This window comes from Hordeum vulgare, chromosome 3H, assembly GCF_904849725.1.
Source record: "Hordeum vulgare subsp. vulgare chromosome 3H, MorexV3_pseudomolecules_assembly, whole genome shotgun sequence".
Lineage (NCBI taxonomy): Eukaryota > Viridiplantae > Streptophyta > Magnoliopsida > Poales > Poaceae > Hordeum > Hordeum vulgare.
Window position 1 is genome coordinate 353,241,961 of NC_058520.1, and position 26,754 is coordinate 353,268,714.

Sequence of the window (26,754 nt, forward strand, 5' to 3'; positions counted from 1 at the left end):
TTACTGCTCATGTGCTGCATCACCGTTTCCTCTTCAAGGGAAAAACCAACGCAAGCTGAAGAGGCAGCATTTAGTTAAACTCTAATTATCTTAAACATAGTCTAAGTCCACTTTGCAATATTTGTGTTGTATATCAATGGCTCACGCAACAGTCACTCTGAATTTTAATATGTTCCTAGAGAAAGATAAGTTGAAAGATGATGGAAGCAACTTTCTAGACTAGGCTCATAATCTTAAGTTGCTCCTGCAAACTGGGAAGAAGTATTATGTCCTTAATGCTGCACTAGGAGATGAACCACCCGCTACAGCTGACCAAGATGTTAAGAACGGCTGGTTAACATGTAAGGAGGACTACTCAGTAGTTCAATGTGCAGTCTTGTATGGCTTAGATTCGGGACTTCAACGTTGCTTTGAGCCTCATGGAGCATATGAAATGTTCCAGGAGTTGAAGTTTATCATTCAGAAGAACCCCCCGGATCGAGAGGTATTGGACCTCCGATAAATTCTATGCTTCCAAGATGGAGGAAAATTCGTCTGTCAGTGAACATGTGCTCAAAATGTCTGGGTACTCAAATCGTCTAGCTGAGCTGGGGATTGAACTCCCGCAAGAGGCTATCACTGACAGAATTCTTCAATCACTGCCACTAAGCTAATGTTGGGGAACGTTGCATGGGAAACAAAAAAATTCCTACGCACGCAAAGACCTATCATGGTGATGTCCATCTACGAGAGGAGACTTGGATCTACGTACCCTTGTAGATCACACAGTAGGAAGCGTTAAGAAACGCGGTTGATGTAGTGGAACGTCTTCACGTCCCTCGAACCGTCCCATGAACCGTCCGCGATCCATCCCACGATCCGTTCCGATCTAGCGCCGAACGGATGGCACCTCCGCGTTCAGCACACTTACAGCTCAATGATGATGTCGGCCTTCTTGATCCAGCAAGCAAGACGGAGAAGTAGATGAGTTCTCCGGCAGCATGACGGCGCTCCGGTGGTGGTGATGATCTACTCCTGCAGGGCTCCGCCCGAGCTTCGCAGAAATCCGATCTAGAGGTAAAACTACGTGGTATAGGTTTGAGTTGCACGTGGCAAAGTTATGTCTCAAATTAGCCCTAAACAACCAATCACTACTGGAATTTATACTTTTGCCATCTGCCATGGCTAATGGCAAAGGGGGGAACCACGGACGGTAAAGTAGACGGGAAAAAATCCGGTGAAGAGGTTCTTTGCCGTCTGCTTTTGCAAAGCGGGCGGCAAAGAATCTTTGCCATGAGGGGGCAGACGGCAAATTAAATGGGACGACAGATCCACCAACGGTCTCGTTAAGTGTTAACGGCAGGCCTCCCCTCTTTGCCGTCTACCCTCCCCCCTTTTCCATGAGAGGGCTGACGGCAAAGGGGGGAACCAACCCCTCTCTCTCCCCTCTTTGTCGTCGGCTCTCCCCCTTTGCCATGAGGGGGCTAACGGCAAAGGGGGGAACTAGCCCCTCTCTCTCCCCTCTTTGGTGTCTGCCCTCAACCCCTTTGCCATGAGGGGGCTGACGGCAAAGGGGGGAACCAACCCCTCTATCTCCCCTCTTTGTCGTCTGCCCTCCCCCCTTTGCCATGAGGGGGCTGACGACAAAGGGGGGAACCAACCCCTCTCTCTCCCCTCATTGCCGTCTTCTCTCCACCCTTTGCCATGAGGGGGCAGACGGCAAAGGTTAAAACAACCCATTTTTTATTTTATTTCTTATTATATCCAGCAAATTTTCACAATAATCAGGATATATATATATTTGACAAAAATAAATTTGTTTTCGTACTCATAAGCATATTAAAATAACTTTCATCCATAGTACATACATATTATGCAAGTTGCATCCGTACCAAACCATATATTACACCAGTTTCATCCACATGCATACAAAGTTTCATATATATATATATATCCATATACTACAATAGTTTTAATACAAGCTTCCGTGAAGCCGTGGTACAAGAAATCATATTCAAGCATTCCATCAATATAATCCAAGCTTCCCGTGAAGTGAATGTAATCTGCAAAATGACAAATAAGAAAGTTAGAAGAAGAATACTAGATGGAGAAGTATATATAGGTTATTTCAGAGAGAACTTAGCTAAGTATAGGCCATTTAATAGCTAAGTTAGGTGGAATAGGTCATCTTGGAGCTACATAGCCTTATTATGTCATTTAGGAGAGAACTTAGCTAACTATAGGTCATTCTAGAGCTAACTTGGATAAAATATGTCATTTTGTAGCCAACTATGATTATTAATCCATTTTGACCTTATTATTTCATTTTGGAGCTAAATTAGTCATTTTAATGAGCTAACCAAGGTTCTTATGATGTTTTTACCTAACTATGCTAATTATGTCATTTTGGAGGATAATTAGCTAAGTATGTCTTTGTTGGGAGAAAATAACCTATGTAGAAGAAGAAAGAGAAGAAGCAAGAAGAGAAGAAGCAAGAAGAGAAGAAGAAGGAGAAGAAAAATAAGAAGAAGAAGGAGGAGGAGGAGGAGGAGAAGGAGGAGGAGAAGGAAAAGGAAGAGGAGAAGAAGAAGAAAAGAAGAAGGACAAGAAGAAGGAGAAGAAGGAGGACAAGAAGGAGAAGGACTCCTTCTCCTTCTTCTCCTCCTTCTCCTTCTCCTTCTTCTTCTCTTCTTCTTCTCTTCTTCTTCTTCTTCCTTCTTTTCATTTTTCCTCTTTCTTCTCCTCTTGTCCCCTTCTTCGGGCTAAATTAGCTAATTATGCCTTTTTGGAGCTAATTATGTCATTTTGAGGATAATTAGGTAAGTATAGGTCATGTTTTATTAAATAGACCATTTTGGAGCTAAGTAAGCTAATTATGTCATTTAGGTGGAAGCCTAGCTAACTATAGGTCATTTCGGAGCTACTTGGGTAAAATATGTCATTCCGGAGCAAACTATTCTTATTAAGCCACTTTGGATCTAGCTAAGCTAATTATAGGCCATTTAATACCTAAGTGAAGGGGAATAGGTCATCTTGGAGCTACGTAAGCCTTATTATATCATTTACGAGAGAACTCAGCTAACTATAGGTCATTTTGGAGCTAACTAAGCTAATTATGTCATTTAGGTGGAAGCCTAGCTAACTATAGGTCGTTTGGGAGCTCACTTGGGTTAAGTATGTCATTTAGGAGCTAACTATGCTTATTAAGCCATATTGGAGCTAAATTGGCTAATTATATCATTTAGGTGGAAGTCAAGCTAAGTATATAATATTCATGAGCTAACCAAGGTTCTTATGCCATTTTGAGCTTATTATTTCATTTTTTAGCTAAATTGGTCAATTTAATGAGCTAACCAAGGTTCTTATGATGTTTTCACCTAACTAAGCTAATTATGTCATTTTTTAGGATAATTAGCCAATTTAGCCTTTGTTGGATGAGTCTAAGCTACGTAGAAGAAGAGAAAGAGAAGAAGCAAGAAGAGAAGAAGAAGTAAAAGAAGAAGGAGGAGGAGGAGGAGAAGGAGAAGGAAGAGGAGAAGAAGAAGGACAAGAAGAAGGACAATAAGAAGGAGAAGAAGGAGGACAAGTCAAACTTTTTAGTTATTAATGAAACACACATTAAAATGCAAGATTTGAAATAATATGAAGAAGAAACTTACCACAAAGAGCTCGTATATGGCCCTGTTAGACGCATCATTCCGTGCCCTCTCCGCCTCCACCAATGCAGTCGTCCTCTCCTCCAGCTTCCTCATCTCCTTATCCTTCTCCGCCATAACCGCGTGCATTGCCTCTCTCTCTCTTTCAGAATAGCAGCCTGCAACACAACTCATTGTTAGCATTGTAACCATATTGGTTCCAACACACAACATAATGCGGAAAGATAGTTGAGTCCATTAAACTAACCTCGATGGCGAGCTCGACTGGCTGTGGACGAGGTGTTATCTCCGGACAGGACCTCGTTTTGTGTGCCTTTATCTGCCGGAGAGTGCTAGGACAACGTATAAGGCCGTCTCCAATGGCGATCGAGCCATGGGGCCTCCCATTGCCAGCTATCATCACCAACTTTGGATCAATAGGCCCCTCGCTCGGGTTAAAGTCCTCCCCTTTCCTCACCTTCCCATGATCTCTGTACTTCACGAGCTTGTGGTGGGAGGAGATGTTGGTGAAGTTTTCTGGATGCTCGAGGTCAGACTCAAAGAATGCCTTGACCTTCTTGTACGAGGCAGTATGGGCCATCGCATACAGGTCGTACATCTGTGGCACCTCCGTCTTCTTGTGACACGCCTAAAAGAGAGAGAGAGGAAAATTGTATTAGTAAAGGGCTCAAGATAGCATTAAGAATGAATTGCATGAGGCATGAAGCAAACCACATACCCAGTTCTCTCCAAATTGGTTAAGTTGACGCTCCCTTGATGGTGTGGCACACCAACCATTTTGCCACGCCTCTCCTTGGCGTTGTTGTGGCTGGCCTCCCACGTTTCGGAGCACCACTAATCCACCAAGGTCTCCCAACAATCCATCTTATCCACACACCATCTTAGGGGCACCTAAGTTAATAAAGAGAAATTTGAGCACGTAAGAACTAAATTAGGGAAACTAACTACAAAGCCTTAATAATATGTAATTACCTTCATGTAATGCTCCTTCTCCATCTTAGAATCACGACACTTCGCCTTGTCCTTCCTAATACGCCGCGTGGCATAGTAGTCTCGAACAGCCTGCACCCGAGCCTCGTGCCGAAAGTTTTGAAGTAGGCGGCGACATTCGGTTTCGATAACCTTTGTCGCGTCCTCCTCGTATCCCTCCTCACACCTGTAGTAGGTTTGCAAACGAGACAGCACCGATTAGGACAATAACTAGCTATGGTTGATTTCAAATTGTGTGAAGGAGAAATTACCCAGAACTGTCGGATCACCATGTCGGCCCTCGTGTGGCACAAAACACCGTCGATCTCCACCTCCGGCGAGGCCGGGGCACCCAAGTAGTGCTCCCAGGTCATTCCTACCTCTCGCTCCCAACCGGGCAACGTAAAAAACCCTGGGAAGTTTTGACGACAAAGCACACAAGGACGCTGTTGGGCTTGCGGACACCCTTGGCAACAATCCAACCCCTACGGTATGACAAATTAAAGCCAAAACATTAGATATTCGAGAAAACATGAAGGCAAAAGGTTAAATAAGAGTAAATTAACTTACTTGTCCCCATTTGGCTTAATCGACCACCTCTGATCGCGGGTCACTGACACGAGCGGGAGCCCCGAACTACCACGCTGGTAGACGGTAGCCCCCTCACCCAACTCCTCGTCGCTACAAGCATGGCCACTTGGCTCATCCCAGGTATCCCACTAGGTCTCTAGGGACGTACCCTTATCCCTGCTTTTCTCCGGAGTCGCCTGGAACGAAGCCTCTGGGACATGAGTCTCGTGGGTCGAAGGCTCGTCGACCTGAGGCTCGTCGACCCGAGGCTCGTGAACCGAAGACCGTGTAGCCTCCACCTCAGACGAATCCACCGTAGAAGTCCTGTGCTCAGGTGAATCAGCTTGGGGTGGTGGCGGAGACCGTGTAGCCTCGACCTCAGAAGGCGTGGCAGCCACCGCCCTACCTCTCCCACGGCCATGCGTACCTTTAGTACAACATAAATACCAACATGAGTAATAAAATGTATATAAATACCAATATGCATACAACAGGAGTACAACATAAATACCAACATGAATACAACATGTACCTTTAGTACCTCTCGTCTTCGCGGGGGGTCGACCTCATCTCATGGGGGGTGCTCCTTGCAGAGTAGAGAGCAACGCTCTTCGAAGAGGCGAGGCAGGAATGGAAGTACCCATCCCACCACCCGCCGACGAAGGAGCCGCGGAGTGCCTTCGACCCATTCCCACCATATTTAAACACCTGTCATGACAAAGAGTAAATGAAATTAATACAACATAAATACCAACATGAGTAATAAAATGTATATAATTTAAGTGTATCATCGTCATAAATACCAACATGACTAATAAAAATTGAATACCTAACATGAACTCAAAATTTATATATAGTAATAGTTGAATACCTGACATGAACTAATAACAATCGTGCTCGTCTATATATGCTTCGGGGTCAATAAATGCATCATGATCATCACTATCATCAATAAATGCATCATCATCATCACTATCAGGAAGAACATGTGGAAGGCCACCATTATGTAATCGGTCAAGAAGTGACAGGTCATCCGCAGTAGTAACCTCTTCTTCTTCCACCTCTTCTTGTTCGGGCTCAGGGGTTAATATGGATTCACTGTCCCTGTCTACTTCAATGTTCTGGGGTGAAGTAGAGCAGTTCTTGAAACGTTTCTTGGACATACGTCTTTCTTGGAAGAATTCTCCTTCATATGTGTCTGGGTTAATGTGAGGTTTGTAATCCTCTTCATTGAGGGTAGGTGGTCTAAAATGTGGTGGCACTTCATAAACGACATCCCAACCTTTGAGATTTGGATCAGTTTGGCAGGCCCACGGTAGATAGAAAACTTGTGTCGCCTGTTGAGCCGTAATATAGACATCGGGAACATCTAAGTGGGTGTTTTGGTTGATTTCGACTAGCCCTATATGTTCATGAGTCCTTCTAGTCTCCCTCGGCTCAAACCAATAACATTTGAAGACTACGACGGTCGGTGGGTTTTCACCATAGAATAGAAGTTGATAAATTGCTTCAACTCTTCCATAATACTCGGTGCCTCCTTCGCTGATAGCAGAGACAGAACAATTTGTAGTCTTTAGGTCGGGCATAGATAGCTCTTTGCCAAAGGTACGAAAGTGATACCCGTTGATGTTGTATTTGTCAAATGAAAGGACCTTATAGCCAAAACCATTAGCGACTTGTATCAACTCGGCGTCCGTAGACTCTGCATCGGCCTACAAGTTTAATATGAAAGAATGGATGCATTAGCCGCAAATTAGTTCAAGAAATCAAATGGGCCCTTAATGGTAATTAATTACCCTTTGTTTGAACCAAGAGATGAAACCGGGATAGTCGCCTCCATGCTTTGCGAGAAGATCATACTCTTCGATAGAATCCTTTTCGATTACCGCTCCATCCGAGGATTTGGCGATGTATCGACTATATCAAATATCCGGGAATAAGAGTAGTTCAAAGCAATTAGAAGTTGCGGAACAATAATTTACCTAGAACTTACTCGATGTACGGCCGCACTTCTGTTAGGTTGGTGAAGATATACAATGAAATGATCCGCCATTCTTCGACATCCAACGATTTCCCTTTCGAAGCACCGGATGGTGCGAGCTTACCTTTGAATAGGCTGAGGTTGGATCGAACTTTTTTTGGATCGCCATCATTGTACCGAGGCTTCGGGTTATGCAAATGATGATTTTTGGCTTCGTAGTGTGCTGTCATGAAGTTTGTCGCCTCCTTAGCAATGAATGCCTCGGCCATCGATGCTTGAATTCTACGTTTATTTTTACACTTAGCTCGAAGAGTCTTCTGCATCATATCAGTTGAGTAGCACCATCAATTTTGAACGGCCCCCCCATTCTTGCCTCGGTCGGGAGATGCAAAATCAAATGTTGCATTGGATTAAAGAAGCCCAGTGGAAAGATCTTTTCTAATTTGTAGATCAACTCCTCTGCCAACTCTTCCATTTCATCTAGCACGCGAGGCGATAGTTCTTTCGCACAAAGAGAACGGAAGAAATAGCTCAGCTCTGCCAGTACTAGCCATTCATCCTCAGGGATAAAGCCACGCAACATCACCAGCATTACCCGCTCAATCCATATGTGCCAATCATGACTCTTGAGACCAAATATTTTCAATTTCTCATGACTCGCTCCCCTCTTTAGATTCGCAGCATACCCATCGGGGAACATCAACCGCATTTTCACCCAGAATAGCATTTCCCTCATAGCTGGCCTTTCAAGATTGAACCATGCCTTTGGCTTCGCTATGCTTTTCTTTCCTTTCCATTGTCGCAAGTTTTGCAACGGTCTATCACATAGAGCCTCCAGGTCGATTCTAGCCTTAGGATTATCTTTTGACTTCCCCTCTATGACGAACAATGTACCAAAAATGACCTCCACAATATTCTTTTCAGTGTGCATCACGTCAATGTTGTGTGGGCAAAGGAGGTCTTTGAAGTAAGGTAGATCCCATAAGCATGACTTGTGAGTCCACGCGTGTTCCGTATTATACCCTTTGAAGTATCTTGGATGCAAAGGATCGGGCTCGAGAGCGTTTAACTGATCAAGGGTATGTTGGCCTGTCAACGCAGCTGGTGAAGTGTTTTTGACAACTCTACCTTTGATGAAATTCTTATTATATTTTCTGAACTTATGGCCAGACTCCAGGAATTGTCTATGCATGTCGAAGCAAGAAAACTTGCGACCAGCCTGTAGCCAACGGAACTGAAGATCTACCTTGCATGTGGTGCACGAGAACCTTCCATGCACACACCAGCCAGCGAAGAGCACAAACGCCGGATAATCATGTGTCGAGTACATGTACCACACATGCATTTTGAAATTTGTTTTGGTAGCCGCGTCGTAGGTCTTGATCCCATTATCCCAGGCTTCTTGCAACTCATCCTTAAGCGGCTGCATGTACACATTCATATTCTTCCCCGGATAGTTGGGCCCTGGAATTATCAATGTCAGGAAAATGTTCTTTCTTCTCATAATCTCTCCGAGTGGCAAATTCAGTGGAATGACAAATACAGGCCAACAACTGTATTGTGTTGCCATCATACCATACATATTGAACCAATCCGTGCTGATGGCAACTCTAGGTTGCCTTGGATCTTCCGATTTATCCTTATGTAATGCATCGAAGTGCCTCCATGCAAAACCATCTGAAGTGTGTACCAGCATCTTGTTCCTATCTGCATCTAGTTCGGTTCTTTTGCCAATTTGTGCCATGTCATCTGTCTGGCCGTCTCTTCGACCATGAAAAGACGTTGAAGTCTTGGTACGATTGGCAGATACCTAAGAACACTAATGGGGATTTTGGTCTGATCCTTCTCACCCATACCGTTGTCTACCACAATATACCTAGAAGAATGGCAAATGGGGCAATAGTTCAAGGCCGCATACTCAAGCCTAAATAAGGCACATCCATTCTCACACGCATGTATCTTCTCATAGGGCATCTTAAGTACACGGAGGATTTTCTCTGACTGGTACAGGTTTGCAGGCAGTACATGGCCTTTGGGTAGAAAGCGTCCAAATATCGTCATCATCGCGTCGTAGCATTCTCTTCCTAGGTTGAATTGAGCCTTCAGAGCCATTACTTGCGCGATGGCATCCAGCTGACAAAGCTCAGTGTGCTCGTGGAGAGGACGTTTTGAAGACTCCAGCATTTCATAGAAGACCTTTGCAGATTCCTCCATCTCATCGTCCGAATCCCGAGCATCATCAAAGTCTTGCACCATGTCTTCAATCCCAGTACCATGCTCATCGGTGCGACGACGAATCACCTCAGCTCTAGCACGTTGGTCAGACTCACCATGAAAAGTCCACACCGTATAATTAAGCATAAAACCCCACTTCTGCAGGTGTTTACCCATTTCAAACTCTATCTGCTTTTTCCAGTTGTCGCGGTTGGGGCAGGGGCACCATGTTTTTTGCTGGCCATTTGCAAATGCGGCTCTCACAAACTCCCTGGTTTTTGTTAACCATTCATGGGTCATGTCTTTCTGACTAGGGTGACCAGTGTACATCCAAGCACGATCACTCATGTTGCCTAGCTACCTATGGGCGCACAAGAAATAAATATATAATTCATCATTTATATTCATACGCTAATCAAGTTTGTCAGTTTTATTACGTCCATGCAACCTACACGCTAATAGGTAAAGATAGGTCATAATCCCACCCGAGTATGTGTAGAGTGGGTTCGTTTTCCCATGCTTTGCTTCAGATGCGACGCAGAATTTCGACAGCACCTCCTGGCTATTCTCCTGATACACGTCTCGGCAATAAGCAAAGAGGATGTGTACCCGGAGAATAACAGGGAGGCACTGACGAAATTCTGCATCGGATCTAGAGCACAACATACGGGAAAACGAACCCAATCTACACATACTCGGGCTGTCCATGGATAATGTTGGACAATTTGAAAGGATGGCGGTTATAAGTATGTAAAGAAATGCATATTTATAGATGTCGCCCTTTAGAACATGAGACACATACTGGTCACGCATACTCATGATTGAAGAAACCTATAGCTAGCAAGTTTCATCAGCACGAAGACCGGGACAGAGCAAATTAAGGGGGTAGGAGGAGAAGTCATATGTGCTCACCAACAAACGCAGGGGCGGAGCTCGTCCAACGCACGTGGAGGTCGTCGAACAACTACACATCGAAATTCACATGATCAACACAAATATGATGTTTTTATAATTAACATAATCGGAAAATATGTGACCTAACACATAATTTACAAAACTATGACCCCGTGGGCCTCTAGAAGGCCCAAAAGCACCTTCTCGTTCAACAGTAAGTAGAAGAGGTGTCGGGGGTCGGGGCTTAGTAGCGTCTAGGGTCGGTGGTGTCAGGTATCGGTGGTCGGGAGTCGGGTTAAATGTGTCGATGGTCGGAAGTCAGTGTCGTCAGGGGTCGAGGGTCACTAGCGTCGGGGGTTGGGGTCTTTTCGACCAACAAGAGTCCAAAGAGGTGTCGGGGGTCCGGGTTGCGGGTTAGTGGCGTCGGGGGTCGGGGTCGGGGGTCGAGGGTCAGTGGCGTCGGGCGTCGGGGGTCGGGGGTCGTGGGTCAGTGGCGTCGGGAGTCGAGGGTCAGTGGCGTCGGGCATCCGGGGTCGGGGGACGAGGGTCAGTGGCGTCGGGAGTCGAGGGTCAATGGCGTCGAGCGCCGGGGGTCGGGGGTTAGTGGAGTTGGGGGTCGGGAGTCGGGGGCCGGGGTCGGAGGTCAGTGGTGTCGGGCGTCGGGGGTCGGGAGTCGGGTGTCAGTGGCGTCGGGGGTCGGGGGTCGAGGGTCAGGGGTTGGTGGCGTCGGGCGTCGGGGGTTGGTGGCGTCGGGCGTCGGGGGTCGTGGGCGAGGGGTCGGGGGTCGGGGTCCTCTTCTTTCTTCTTCTCCTCTCTCATCTTTTTCTTCTTCTTCTACTTCTTCTTCTTCTTCTTCGTTATCATCTTATTACTATTATTATTATTCTTTTTTCTCCTCCTCCTCTTCTAACAGTAACCTAATTAACACTAAACTAATAGTAACCTAGTTAACCTAAACTAACAATAACCTAATTAACACTAAACTAATAGTAACCTAATTAACCTAAACTAACATTAACCTAATTAACACTGACATTAACCTAAACTAACAGATGCAATGAAATGAAAAAAAGAAAAAAAATGAAAGAAAATGAACTCACCAAAAATGAGGGAGGAGGTGTGGCGGTGGGGTAGGAGGGTCGCAGTAGTGGACGGGAGGGCCGCGAGGAGGGGGTCGCCGGTGGTGCTGGAGCGAGGCGGGGCGGCGGCGAGGGCGAGTGAGGTGAGGGGGAGAGAGATAGTGGGAGGAGAGAGAGACAGTGAGCGAGGGGGAGTTGACGGCTGTTATAGTGTCGGCCCCTTTGCCGTCCGCCCCCCCGACGGCAAAGGGGCCCATGGTGGACGGCAAAGGCCCCCGGATGGCAAAGTTTGCCTTCCGTCGGACACGGCAGGCATGGAACCCACCCATCCTCTTTGCCGTCTGCCCTGGGTCTCTTTGCCGTCCGCTGGCAGATGGCAAAGGGCCGACACATGGCAAATAGTATGTTTGCCATCAGTCAACCCTTTGTCGTCTGCCTTGTGTCAACTGACGGCAAAGAGGTTCTTTGCCATCAGCCAGCAGACGGCAAAGAACTGGCTGACGGCAAAGAACTAGATTCCAGTAGTGAATATATATAAGAGGGAGGGGGTGGGCTAGCCTTGGGGCACAAGGCCTCAAGTGTGCACCGGCCAAGGCAGGAGGAGGAGTCCTCCTCTTCCTTCCCACCTCCCTCTTTCACTTTTTTATTTTATTTTCCTTTTGGTATTTTCTTATGTGGCGCCATGGACCCCTTGGGCTGACTCCACCAGCCCACTAAGGACTTGTGGCGTCACCCTAGTGCCTTGGGCTCACTCCCGGGTGGGTAGACCCCTCCCGGTGAACTCCTCGAACCAATTCGTCACTCCCCGTACACTGCCGAAATTGCCCGAAACTTTCCGGTAACCAAATGAAACCATCCTATATATCAATCTTTGTTTCAGGACCATTACGGAAACCCCCGTGACGTCTGTGATCTCATCCGGGACTTCGAACAAAATCGGTAACCACACATATAACTCAACTATACTAAAACATCATCGAACCTTATGTGTGCAGACCCTGCGGGTTCGAGAACTATGTAGACATGCCCCGAGGCACTCCTCGATCAATATCCAATAGCGGGACCTGGATGCCCATATTGGATCCTACATATTCTCCGAAGATCTTATTGGTTGAACCTCAGTGTCAAGGATACATATAATCCCGTATGTAATTCCCTTTGTCCTTCGGTATGTTACTTGCCCGAGATTTGATCATCGGTATCCGCATACCTATTTCAATCTCGTTACCGGCAAGTCTCTTTACTCATTCCGTAATACAAGATCCCGTGACTTACACTTAGTCACATTGCTTACAAGGCTTGTGTGTGATGTTGCATTACCGAGTGGGCCCCGAGATACCTCTCCGTCACACGGAGTGACAAATCCAAGTCTTGATCCATACTAACTCAACGGACACCTTCGGAGATACCTGTAGAGCACCTTTATAGTCACCCAGTTATGTTGCGACGTTTGATGCACACAAGGTATTCCTCCGGTGCTAGTGAGTTATATGATCTCATAGTCATAGGAACAAATACTTGACACGCAGAAAACAATAGCAATAAAACGACACGATCAATATGCTACCTTCATAGTTTGGGTCTAGTCCATCACATGATTCTCCTAATGATGTGATCCCGTAATCAAGCGACGACACTTATCTATGCTCAGGAAACCTTGACCACCTTTGATCAATGAGCTAGTTAACTAGAGGCTTACTAGGGACAGTGTTTTGTCTATGTATCCACACATGTATCTATGTTTCCAATCAATACAATTATAGCATGGATAATAAATGATTATCATGAACAAAGAAATATAATAATAACTAATTTATTATTGCCTCTAGGGCATATTTCCAACGATCTCCCACTTGCACTAGAGTCAATAATCTAGTTAACATCACCATGTGATTTTAACGAATCCAACACCCACATAGTTATGGGGTTTGATCGCGTCTTGCTCGTTAGAGAGGTTTTAGTCAACGGTTCTGAATCTTTCAGATCCGTGTGTGTTTACAAATCTTGATGTCATCTTATAGATGCTGCTACTACGTGCTATTCAGAAATACTCCAAATATCTACTCTATTATACGAATCCGTTTTACTACTCATAGTTATTCGGATTAGTGTCAAAGCTTGCATCGATGTAACCCTTTACAAAGAACTCTTTAACCACCTCCATAATCGAGAAAAATTCCTTGGTCTATTAGTTACTAAGGATAACTTTGACCGTTGTTCAGTGATTCGATCATGTATCACTCTCTGTACCTCTTAACAGACTTGTGGCAAGGCACACATCAAGTGCGGCACACAGCATGGCATACTTTAGAGTCTATGGCTAAGTTATAGGAGACGACCTTCGTCCTTTCTCTTTCTTCTACCGTGGTCGGGATTTGAGTCTTTACTCAAATTCACACCTTACAACACAGCCGAGAACTCTTTCTTTGTTGATCTACTTTGAACCCCTTAAAAACTTGTCAAGGCATGCAATTCTTTTGAAAGTTTTGTTTAGCATTTGATCTATCTCCATAGATCTTGATGGTCAATGTTCAAGTAGCTCTATCCAGGTCTTCCTTTGAAAAACTCCTTGATGGAGTCATAGTCCTAGGGTAGGGTCATAGGCCTGCCATGCAGGTCATACCCAAGGACTACCCCTCACAAAGGACACGGCCCTTAGTCAGTCCTGACTGAATTAAGGAGTCCCCATCATCCAGTCGGTAACAGGTCCTCAATCATCCAGTCGGAGACTAGCATTCGGAGGATACCAAGCTAACCGACTGTATACACTCGGTACATCGTAACCTCTGTGGAGGGAAACGGCCGTACGTTTCCGGGTGCATTTATTAGTATTTAGAGCATACGTTACCTGTAACGTACGCATTCAATCCCCACTACTCCACCCCTGTACCGGAACCGTTGTGGAGGGCAGCGCACTCTATATAAGCCGCCCTCCCCCACTGGTAGAGGGGTTAGCAAATCATTGTATTCCATATTCCACTCGACAACAAGCTCCGAGAGCACTGAGACGTAGGGTTGTTACCTCCACCGCAGAGGGGCCTGAACTCATACAACCTTGCCGTAGCTAGGACTCTGCCCATCTCATCCGTACCCTACACATCTACTGTCAGGCTTATACCCACGACAGTTGGCGCCCACCGTGGGGCAGGCGTCTAAGCGACTTCCGGCGAGTTTGCGACTACTTCTTTTCGTCATGTCGTCCGGTGGAGATTCGAGCATGGGTCACCAGATCTTCTTCGGCGCTCTCTCCTTCATTGTCGACGACTCGGCGTGGCTTCGGGATTCGCCCCTCGACATCGAGGAGCTTCCCCGTCGCGGGGCTACGCACTTCCTTGCCGGCGCCCGCGGCATTCTTCTTCTCCAGCGGTCGGCTCCCGTGTCGACCTACACCGCCGTCACGCGCCGCGTCAAGCGGTCCCGCCGTCCGCGGCTCCAGCGTTGGGTGCAACACGCCCAGGCGCGCCAGAACGCGTCTTCACAAGTGGCGGTTCTTGAGTCCGTTGTGGTTGCCCCGCCGTCCCAGCACTCGGACTCGGTTCCGACTGAGTTCCCTTCCGAGTATGCGGGTCACGGGCCCGCAGCAGAAGTACACATGGCCAACTCCCATGAAGATCCCCGTCAGGCTGGCCGGAACGAGCACGAGATCGGCGAAGCGTCCGGCGCACGTCGTCCGCCTCGCCGTTCCGCTAGTCGGCACACTCGGCAGAGCAACGTGGAGTTGTTCCGCACACCCCTCCTCAACTTGGCTGCAGCTGCCAAAATAGCCGATTCCCTCCAGCCGACTGATTCAGAGGCTGGTATAGGGATCGAGCAGATCCGAGCCGTGTTGCACATGGCGCAGCAGCAGAATTCGGTAGTCTCCGAGTCGCACAACCGGATCTATAACAGTCCCGTCCACGCGAATACGCATCGATCAGTTCACAGCCCTGGTTCCCATCAGCGCCACAGGGGAGGCAGCCGTTCCGTGATTCACGAAGATCATCGCCGCTCACGCACCCCTCCGCGGGGTGTGCCCTATGGGTCCCGACATCATGATGATCGGCGTTCAGTCGGCGACACTTACGACCCAAGACCCGACGCAAGAGGACGTATCGCCGAGCGAAGAGTTGGCAGAGGTCGAGCCCACCGCGATGGTCGCGATATCGACCGTCCGAGTGGAAGCAGGGCCACCGTGTTTGGTCCCGAGTGTTTCAGTCGAGCCATCCATTCGGCTGACATCCCTCCCAACTTCCGATTGGCGACGGGAATTAGCAAGTTCACAGGAGAGTCCAAGCCAGAAACGTGGCTGGATGACTACCGAGTGGCAGTCCAGATCGAAGGAGGGGACGACCATGTCGCCATGAAGCACCTCCCTCTGATGCTTGACGGCTTGACACGAGCGTGGCTGAACCAATTGGTCCCCTCAAGCATCTACAGTTGGACAGATTTGGCCCGAGTGTTCATCAAGACCTTCGAAGGGACATGCAAGCGCCCTGCTGGCCTTGTGGAGCTCCAGCACTGCGTCCAGAAGCAGAATGAGCCCCTGTGTGACTTCATCCAGCGCTGGACAACTCTCTATCACACGGTGGAGAACGTCACCGAGCATCAAGCAGTCTGCGGCTTCAAGGCAGGCGTGTGGTACAGGGAACTGTACCTGAAGTTCGGCCAAACAGGAGACATCTCCATGAGCAAGATGATGGAGATAGCAACGCGCTACGCAAATGGTGAAGAAGAGGACCGCATCCAAAGCGGCAAGCACAAAACAGTCGCTGATGGTGATGGGGGCAACACTCGGAAGCAGAAGCAGAAAGCTCCGGCCGCTCCGCAAGCAGAAGCTGCAGCCGTAACCAATGCCAAGTTAAAGGGCAAAGGGAAGGCTCAATTCACCCCCAAGAAGAAGCAGTTCAATAATCCCATCCTGGACCAGCCCTGTCCGGTTCACACGAAGATGGACGTAGAAGCCAACCCCATATATGCGAAGCATACCACTCGACAGTGTCGCCTCCTGATCCAGGGGTTCAGCGAAGGGCAACCGAGTGAGAAGGACCATGAACAAGATGAGGAGGATAAGGAGGATCCGTTCCCCCAAGTCCATGCAACCCTGATGATCTTTGCTGACGTCGAGAGCAAGAGCCGACTGAAGCTGGTGAACAGAGAGGTGAACATGGCCACCCCTTCCAACCCCAAGTTCCTCAAATGGTCCCAGACTGCGATCACCTTCGACCATTCGGATCATCCGGCACATGTACCCACCCCGGGAAGGCAGGCCCTGGTCGTCGACCCGGTGGTAGAAGGAGTCCGACTGCGCAAAGTCCTCATGGATAGCGGCAGCGGCTTGAACATCATGTACGCCGACACCCTCAAGGGGATGGGCATCCCGATGTCCAGACTCAGCGAGAGCAGCATGCAGTTCCACGGAGTCGTCCCTGGACGGAAGGCCAAATCACTCGGCTAGATCGCGTTGGACGTCGTTTTCGGCTCCGACAAGAACTTCCGCAAGGAGAAGCTGACGTTCGAAGTGGTTGACTTCCAGAGCGCTTATCACGCAATTCTGGGTCGCCCAGCGTATGCGCACTTCATGGCCCGTCCATGTTACGTATACCTGAAGCTGAAGATGCCAGGCCCGAAGGGCGTGATCACCATCACAGGCAATCGGCAGCGGGCTGAAGAGTGTCTGCAGCAGGGATCAAGAATCGCCAACCAGCAGATGGCCGTCCTCGAGCTGGACGAGTACAAGAAAACAGTCAACCTCGCCGACCTGATGCGCTCAAAGAAGCCAGCTTCAGAATCTGCATCTTAGTCGGCGGGAGAGACGAAGAAAGTCAGCATCCACCCAACGGACGCCACTGCTGCCCCGACGAACATCTCCACCACCCTCGATCCTAAATAGGAAGCCGAGCTCACCCAATTCCTCCATGAGAACTGGGACATCTTCGCATGGAAACCCTCTGACATGCCAGGTGTACCCAGGGAGTTGGCTGACCACCGACTGCACGTGGATTCCACGGCTCAGCCTGTCCGAGAGCGCCTGCGCCGGTCCGTCGCGCACAAGAAGAAGGCAATCGGGGAAGAGGTGGCCAAGCTGCTGGCAGCCAACTTCATTCATGAGGTTCACCACTCCGAGTGGCTCGCCAATGTTGTCATGGTGCCCAAGAAGGACAAGTCGCTCCGAATGTGCATCGACTTCAAGCACCTCAATAAGGTCTGCCCGAAAGACCATTTTCCGCTCCCCCGCATAGATCAAATTATCGATTCGACTGCGGGTTGCGAGCGTCTGTCGTTTCTCGATGCCTACTCGGGCTATCATCAGATCCGTCTGTATGGTCCCGATGAGTTAAAAACAGCCTTCATCACCCCATTCGGGTGCTTCTGCTACATCACTATGCCATTCGGTCTGAAGAATGCAGGAGCTACCTTTATGCGCATGATCCAAAAATGTCTCCTCAATTAGATCGGTCGGAATGTGGAGGCATATATGGATGATATCGTAGTCAAGTCACGCAAAGGTTCCGACCTGCTGACTGACTTGGCAGAATCATTCGCCAACCTTCGTAGGTACGATATCAAGCTCAACCCCGCCAAATGTTCATTCGGCGTTCCCAGCGGAAAGTTACTCGGTTTCTTTGTTTCTGAACGAGGGATCGACGTCAACCCCGAAAAGATCGGGACCATCGTCCGAATGGAGAGACCGGTCAGAATACACGATGTTCAACGGCTCACAGGTTGACTAGCGGCTTTGAGCAGGTTTATCAGTCGACTCGGCGAAAAAGCACTTCCTCTGTACCGACTCATGAAGAAATCAGATACTTTCGAGTGGACAGATGAAGCCCAAGTCGCATTCGACGACCTCAAAGTCCTACTTTCCACCCAGCCGGTTCTTACTGCCCCGCTCAGTAAAGAGCCCCTTCTTCTGTATATCGCGGCTACAAATCAAGCCGTCAGTACTGTTCTTACAGTCGAACGAGAAGAAGAAGGCAAAGCATACAAAGTTCAGCGGCCAGTGTACTACGTCTCTGAAGTCTTGACTCCTTCCAAGCAGAGGTATCCCCACTATCAAAAACTTATCTATGTGATTTACATGACTGCGAAGAAGGTGGCCCATTATTTCCAAGATCACTTGGTGTTTGTCGTTTCTGATGCTCCATTGTCGGAAATTCTCCACAATCGAGATGCGTCAGGCCGAGTGGCGAAGTGGGCGATGGAGATGTTGTACTGCGATATCAAGTTCGAGGCCAAGAAAGCTATTAAGTCTCAAGCTCTGGCTGACTTCATAGCAGAATGGGTAGAACAACAGCAACCGACCCACATCTACTCGGCCCATTGGACAATGTTCTTCGATGGGTCGAAGATGTTGAATGGCTCCATCGCTGGCGTTGTGATCATATCGCCAAAGGGCGACAAGCTCAAGTACGTGCTACAGATACACTTCCATTCCTCCAACAACGAGGCAGAGTATGAAGCTCTCCTTTACGGGTTGCGTATGGCCATCTCACTCGGCGTCCGTTGCCTGATGGTCTACGGAGATTCGGATCTGGTGGTCAATCAAGTGATGAAAGAGTGGGACATCAGGAACCCCACCATGACCACATACTGCAATGAAGTGAGGAAGCTTGAGAAGAAGTTTGAAGGCCTAGAACTTCACCATGTTCCAAGACTGAAGAACCAAGCAGCTGACGAGTTAGCAAAACTCGGATCCACTCGGAGACCAGTCCCGAGTGACGTCTGCCTCGAGCACCTCCACCTCCCTTCAGTCAAACAAGATCCTTTCACAGAAGAACCAGTACAACCAAAGAGTTCAACAGACCGGACTGAAGTCGATGTACCTGCTGTGGTTTATCTGGTCATGGAGATTCTGGTTGTCATTCCCGATTGGACTGTGCCGATCATTGCATATATCTTGAGGCAAGAACTTCCAGAAGACGAAGTCCAAGCCAGGAAGATAGTCCGCAGGTCGTAGTCATTCTCTGTCATCAATGGCCAATTATACAAGGAAAGCGTCTCGGGTGTTCTTCAACGATGCATCTCTCCAGAAGAGGGGTAGCTGATTCTAGAGGATATTCACTCGGGAACCTGTGGTCATCACGCTCTTCGAGAGCAATCGTCGCCAAGGCGTTCGGAGCCGGTTTTTTCTGGCTGCAGGCAAGAGAGATGGCTAAAGATACGGTCGACCGATGTGAAGGCTGTCAGATCTACTCCAACAAGTCCCACAAGCCGACGTCTGCGTTGAAGACGATCCCTCTTGTGTGGCCGTTTGCAGTGTGGGGATTAGATACAGTCGTCCCGTTCAAGAAAGGCCAAGGTGGATTCACACATCTATTGGTGGCAGTCGACAAGTTCACGAAGTGGATCGAAGCGAAGCCCATCAAGAAGCTCGACGCCTCAACAGCCGTCAAGTTTGTCAGGGACATCATCTTCAGATTCGGTGTACCTCACAGCATAATCACGGACAACGGGACAAACTTTGACTCGGACAGATTCAAAGGTTTATGTTCAAGACAAGGCATCCGAGTGGATTTTGCTTCCGTAGCACATCCCAGGTCCAATGGACAAGCAGAGCGGGCAAACAGACTTATTTTGCAAGGTTTGAAGCCCCGACTCCTGTGAGAGATAGGACATGCCGTTGGCGCTTGGGTTATCGAGCTACCTTCAGTGCTTTGGGGACTTCGCACGACCCCGAACAGATCTACACGGCGATCACCGTTCTTCCTTGTTTATGGAGCAGAAGCAGTCCTTCCGAGTGACTTGCTTCACAATGCGCCACGAGTCGAACTCTTCTCCGAAGCCGAAGCAGAACAAGCAAGGCAATATGGAGTGGATCTCCTGGAGGAAGAACGCGAGATGGCACTAACTCGCTCAACCGTTTATCAACAAAATCTATGGCGTTTTCATGCACGCCACGTCAGGAGCCGGACGTTCCAAGCAGGCGACCTGGTGCTCCGAGTGGATCAACAAAGACCTCACAAGTTGGCCCCGTCCTGGGAAGGATCCTTCATCATCTCCAAGGTGCTGAACAACGGTGCATACAGACTCTATAACATCGAGAGGGAGACAGACGAGCCGCGCGCAAGGAACGGAGATCTCCTGAAGCGTTTCTACATGTGACCGTCGACTGAAGCGATGTAAAGAACAAGTATTGGCGAAATAATATAAAGCAGATTGAGTTTTTTGCAGGTTCAAAGTTCTTCCGCGGTCGCAGACTCCGGTCTCAAAAAAAACTTAGCTGTGATCCAGAATCGCCTAAGTATTAACTTTCTCCGAGTGTGCACTTCACGTCACACTCGGGGGGCTTAGCTGCAATCCAGCATGGCCTAAGTATTAACTTTCTCCGAGTGTGCACTTCACGTCACACTCGGGGGCTTAGCTGCGATCCAGCATCGCCTAAGTATTGACTTTCTCCGAGTGTGCACTTCACGTCACACTCGGGGGGCTTAGCTGCGATCCAGCATCGCCTAAGTATTAACTTTCTCCGAGTGTGCACTTCACGTCACACTGGGGGCTTAGCTGCGATCCAGCATCGCCTAAGTATTAACTTTCTCCGAGTGTGCACTTAACGTCACACTCGGGGGCTTAGCTGCAATCCAGCATCGCCTAAGTGTTAACTTTCTCCGAGTGTGCACTTAACGTCACACTCGGAGGCTTAGCTGCGATCCAGCATCGCCTAAGTATTAAACTTCTCCGAGTGTGCACTTAACGTCACATCTCGGAGGCTTAGCCGCGATCCAGAATCGCCTAAGTATTAACTTTCTCCGAGTGTGCACTTCCCGTCACACTCGGGGGGGCTTAGCTGCGATCCAGCATCGCCTAAGTATTAACTTTCTCCGAGTGTGCACTTAATGTCACACTCGGGGGCTTAGCTGTGATCCAGCATTGCCTAAGTGTTAACTTTCTCCGAGTGTGCACTTAACGTCACACTTGGAGACTTAGCTGCGATCTAGCATCGCCTAAGTATTAAACTTCTCCGAGTGTGCAATTAACGTCACACTCGGCGGCTTAGCTGCGATCCAGCATCGCCTAAGTATTAACTTTCTCCGAGTGTGCACTTAACGTCACACTCGGGGGCTTAGCTGCGATCCAGCATCGCCTAAGTGTTAACTTTCTCCGAGTGTGCACTTAACGTCACACTCGGAGACTTAGCTGCGATCCAGCATCGCCTAAGTATTAAACTTCTCCGAGTGTGCACTTAACGTCACACTCGGGGGCTTAGCTGCGATCCAGCATCGCCTAAGTGTTAACTTTCTCCGAGTGTGCACTTAACGTCACACTCGGAGGCTAAGCTGCGATCCAGCATCGCCTAAGTATTAAACTTCTCCGAGTGTGCACTTAACGTCACACTCGGAGGCTTAGCCGCGATCCAGAATCGCCTAAGTACTAACCTTCTCCGAGTGTGCACTACATGTCACACTCGGGGACTAGCTGCGGTCCAGCATCGCCTAAGTATTAAACTTCTCCGAGTGTGCACTTAACGTCACACTCGGAGACTTAGCTGCGATCCAGAATCGCCTAAGTATTAACTTTCTCCGAGTGTGCACTTCACAGCATTGCAACAGAAGAGCAAAAATCGGATTCCAAAATTCTCGCAAAGATAGCTAGCTCGGTGCGGATCAAGCTTACCCGCACCGATTTAAAAGTGTGACGGCCAACACAAGTGGCCAAAGTACCTTATAGACAAACACTCGGCATACCGAGGATAAAGTTTCTTACGCGTCAGCTGGGCCCGTGCCAGGACTGGAGGGCTCCACGAAGGTGTCCAAGTCGATTCCGTCGGCGATGCGGGTAGCAGTCTCAAGGAACGTCTCCATGAAGTCTTTGAATCGAAGCTTCTTCGTGTTGGCGACCTTCAGTGTCTTCAGCTTTTCCTCACGCACCTCCTTGCAATGGACTCGGACCAAAGACAGAGCAACATCTGCATCGCAACGAGCTGAAGATTTCTTCCACGACTGCACTCTGTTGGGAATCTCCTCCAGTCGGGTCATCAGGTTCTCCATCTCCTGCCGCGACTCATCTTCTAGCCAAAGCTCCTTGTCGATTCGGCCGACGACTTCTCTCAGTCGACCGATGAAAGGACCAACTTTGCCCACGCGGATGTGCACACGGAGCAGATCCCGATTGGCGTTGTCGCCGAGTGGAACGTTCTCAAGAATCGAACGCTCCACGTCAGCTGCTTCAGCTTCGGCGTCAAAGCAAAAACCTGCGACAATAGGACAAACAGACAATAAGCGCCGAGTGTTACGCGCATAGCACAACCACTCGGAAAAAGCAGGACTTACCAGCCAGACGCGTCATCATCTGCCGAGCCCAGTCGCTGACATATTTCTCTTGCGCCCTGCATCGTTTGTTCAGCACATCCATCTGACTCATCAGCGCAGTCCTCTGTTTCCCCATCTTTTCCACTTCCTCAGTCAACACCTTGTTCACTTCACGCGCCTGCTCCAATGACTTCTCTCGTTCCGCCAGAGCATCCTTCATGCCGGCCATTGCAAGCATGGCCGCATCAAGTTGACCAGCGAATTGATTCCTCTCCACCTTGAGAGTCTCATAGGCTGATCCCATTTCACAGGTTTTCTGCCACCAAACACCAAGAGACAATCAGAAAGTTCAACAGTTAAAAGTCTAAGTTCTTCAGACCCCTGCCGACGCAAGCAGTCGACAGCGGTCTCGCGGACTACACCTAGTGGGTTCACTGAGAGTGACCCCACTGGCATGCAGCTCAAGCAGGCCTGCCCTATTGAGATGCATGTTATCACCTACGCCTACGAGGCAAATGTTACCCGACCTGAGTAGAACTTACTCTCGGAGACTCTTACAGTAAGTGCACTCCGAGTGCCACAACTGCTAGCAGTCGTTCATATTATTTACAGACACGACCAAAGCAAAGACAATATGTATAAAGACAACTATCGATGCAAGCACTCGACAGAAGTCTCAGGGACTACACCCACTGGGTTCACTAAGAGTGAACCCATTGCAAACAACGACTGCTATTCAAGAACACCCAGTGGGTTACAGGAGAAAAGTAAATACTTACTAGACCACTTACTCGGATATCATCGCGCAGCTCCAAGCTCTGCTCGTACAAGGCCACAACGGAGTCGTAGGCCCTCTTGGCTTCTCCAGCCATCAACTCCGCCTGCACCATAGCCCCCTTGGCCGCTCCCACCTGCTCCTCCGGAAGACGCTGGATGCTGAATTCAGCATTCGACGAACCTGGAATCGTTGGAGGTTCCTGAGGCATCCCAAGGTCCGCCCCAGTCGGCTCCTCACCCACCAGCGCTGGTTCAGTCTGTGGCAGCGCCTCAGTCGGCAGCACGTCGGCGGCGAGAGCGGCAGCAGGAGGAGCAGCCTCGAGAACAGGATCCATAGCTGGGTCGGCTCTCCCCTGGTCGCCCTCACCCAGACAAATCGCCCCTGACAGACCGAATGACACGAGGTCTCAGAAAAAGAAAGAAGCACCTGACTGGGACACGATAGTATAAAACATTCGACGTCCCTACAACGCACCTGGCTGGGATGTGACGACATTGTCCGTGTCCAAGGGGTCGTCTTCCTGACGCGCCGGAGAGGTGGCAGAAGTAGCGACCCTGTCGAGTGAGACCCATTCGGCCAGTAAACAGAAGTTCACTCGGATATCAGAAAGAATTGAAAACTGTGTACACTTACTTAGAGTTGACGGGGACAGCAACCGTCATTCGCGGCAGAGCCTTCCGAGGCTTAGGCCCACTCGGCTTGGCCACCTTAGAAGACTGACTCGCAGGCCCAGCGGCGGCATCCCTGGTCCTCTTAGTGCTTCGAACACTCGGGACCGCCGGAGCAGCAGGCGGAGCACTCGAAGACGCGGGAGGAGCCGAGGGGACGGCGGGCTCGTGTCGGCGCTTGGTCCGATGCTCTGGGTTCAGAGGTGGCTAGTCTTGCTCTTCGTCTTCTTCCTCCTCCTCGCTGGTCTCCTCCTCCGATTCCCCTCTGTCGGAGACGTATTCAACGCTCTCCACGCTGCCCTCTTGGCTGCCTTCCTCCTCTTCCTCCGCCGGATTCCCGTTCGACACGGGGGAGAACCAGTTGGTCCACTCCTGCATAAATTTCAGTCGGCAATATCAGACATCACACAGAGATATAGACAAACGACAAGAATTGGGACAGTTCAGTTCACTCGGAAATGTCACTCACCTGATTCGGTGGAGGATGATCCACGCTGTAAGGCCTCACTCGCCGAGATCCTTTGGGATTCTCGTAGGGGCCCGTGATTTGGAGCACCCACGAGGTCACCCTCTCCTCAGTCACGGCCACCACGTTGGTCCGAGTGGAGTCCTTGGGGCCTGTGTAATGCCACATGGCATGGTCGCAAGCCTACAGAGGCTGGATCCGTCGACCAAGAAAGACCTCCAGCAAGTCTATGCCGGTGACCCCCCCTCCTGACGACGTCCACGAGTGCCTCAACCAAGGGCTGGACGTCGTTCTTCTCCGCCCTCGTGAGCGCGAGTTGCTTAGGTGGGGCAGGCCGATCCAGACTGAAGGGAGGCAGCCCTGTCGAAGCATTCGGACAGGCGATATCCTGGCAGTAGAACCACGTCGACTGCCAGTTCCTGACCGACTCACATAACTGGAGAGCAGGATAACTGCTCCGACTCTTTTTCTGGAAACCTAGACCCCCGCAGAGCTGGAGAAGATGTGTTTTATCATCCGACTGGCTAAGTCGTTTGATGGTCTGGGATCTAGCAGAAAATATGTGCTTGAACAGCACCCAATGGGGGGGACAGCCAATGAAACACTCGCACAAGACTATAAAGGCAGAAAGGTGGGCGATGGCATTCGGAGGGAAATGGTGAAGTTGGGCACCGAAGTGATTCATGATACCCTTGAAGAAAGGATGCGGGGGTAAAGAAAAACCTCGATGGACGTGGCTGAGAAGCAAGACGCGCTCCCCCTCCCGGGGCGCCGGCTCGACCTGATTCTCCGCCGGCAGCCTCCAAGACTTATGCACGATCATTCCGTGCTCCACCAGCTGCAACAGATCCCCCTCCGTCACCGTGGAGGGGAGGAAATCATCTTGCATCCACCCCGCCGGCAGTGGCCGCTGCCGCCGCTGAGCAGGCGCCGCCGCCTTCCCCTTCTTCTTCCTCGCCTCCATCTTGCTGGTCTGACCCTTGGTCATGGAGGCGACGGCGAACCCTCGGGAGGAAGGAGAATGAAGGAGTGTATGAGCGCTGGAGGTGGCAAGGAAGACGGAGCAGGCGAGAGCGAAAGATTCGGCGAGCGTAACGAAGAAGCCTCGCCGCCCAGATTTAAATAGGGTTCCGACTGGGTCACTGCGGGTGGCCCCGAAACCTTATCCGCCCGACCGGCCGCGGCGATATCAGTGGAGGAGTTGAAGGCGCAAGAATTGAGGCGTCAGGCGCTACTCGAGTGCGCTGGCGTCATCCCCGCTGAGCGCGCAGAACACGAAATTTGAGATCCCGGAAAATCCGCCGCTGTCAGTTGACCAGTCGCGTCAAAAGATGCCGCGGAAGCACTCGGCTTCCGACAGTCTGTTTCGCGAGCGCTTCCACTCGGATCGTTGGTCAGAAAAGATAAAATGGATCGAGGCAAGCAACGCCCAAGCCAAATCTAATCCAGTCAGATCCAAACTTCAAGCATCGCTTCGTCGTTCCAACCCCAATCCATTCGTGGACTAATGATGGAGTCATAGTCCTAGGGTAGGGTCATAGGCCTGCCATGCACGTCCTACCCAAGGACTACCCCTCACAAAGGACAGCGCCCTTAGTCAGTCCTGACTGAATTAAGGAGTCCCCATCATCCAGTCGGTAACAGGTCCTCAATCATCCAGTCGGAGACTAGCATTGGGAGGATACCAAGCTAACCGACTGGATACACTCGGTACATCGTAACCTCTGTGGAGGGAAACGACCGTACGTTTCCGGGTGCATTTATTAGTATTTAGAGCATACGTTACCTGTAACGTACGCATTCAATCCCCACTACTCCACCCCTGTACTGGAACCGTTGTGGAGGGCAGCGCACTAAGCCGCCCTCCCCACTGGTAGAGGGGTTAGCAAATCATTGTATTCCATATTACACTCGACAACAAGCTCCGAGAGCACTGAGACGTAGGGCTGTTACCTCCACCGCAGAGGGGCCTGAACTCATACAACCTTGCCGTAGCTAGGACTCTGCCCATCTCATCCGTACCCTACACATCTACTGTCAGGCTTATACCCACGACACTCCTTTCAAACAACCTTTTATGCTTCACAAAATTTTTACATTACTTCCGATCAACAATATGTCAACCACATATACTTATCAGAAATTCTATAGTGCTCCCACTAACTTCTTTGGAAATACAAGTTTCTCATAAACCTTGTACAAACCCAAAAGCTTTGATCATCTCATCAAAGTGTATATTCCAACTCTGAGATGCTTGCACCAGTCCATTGAAGGA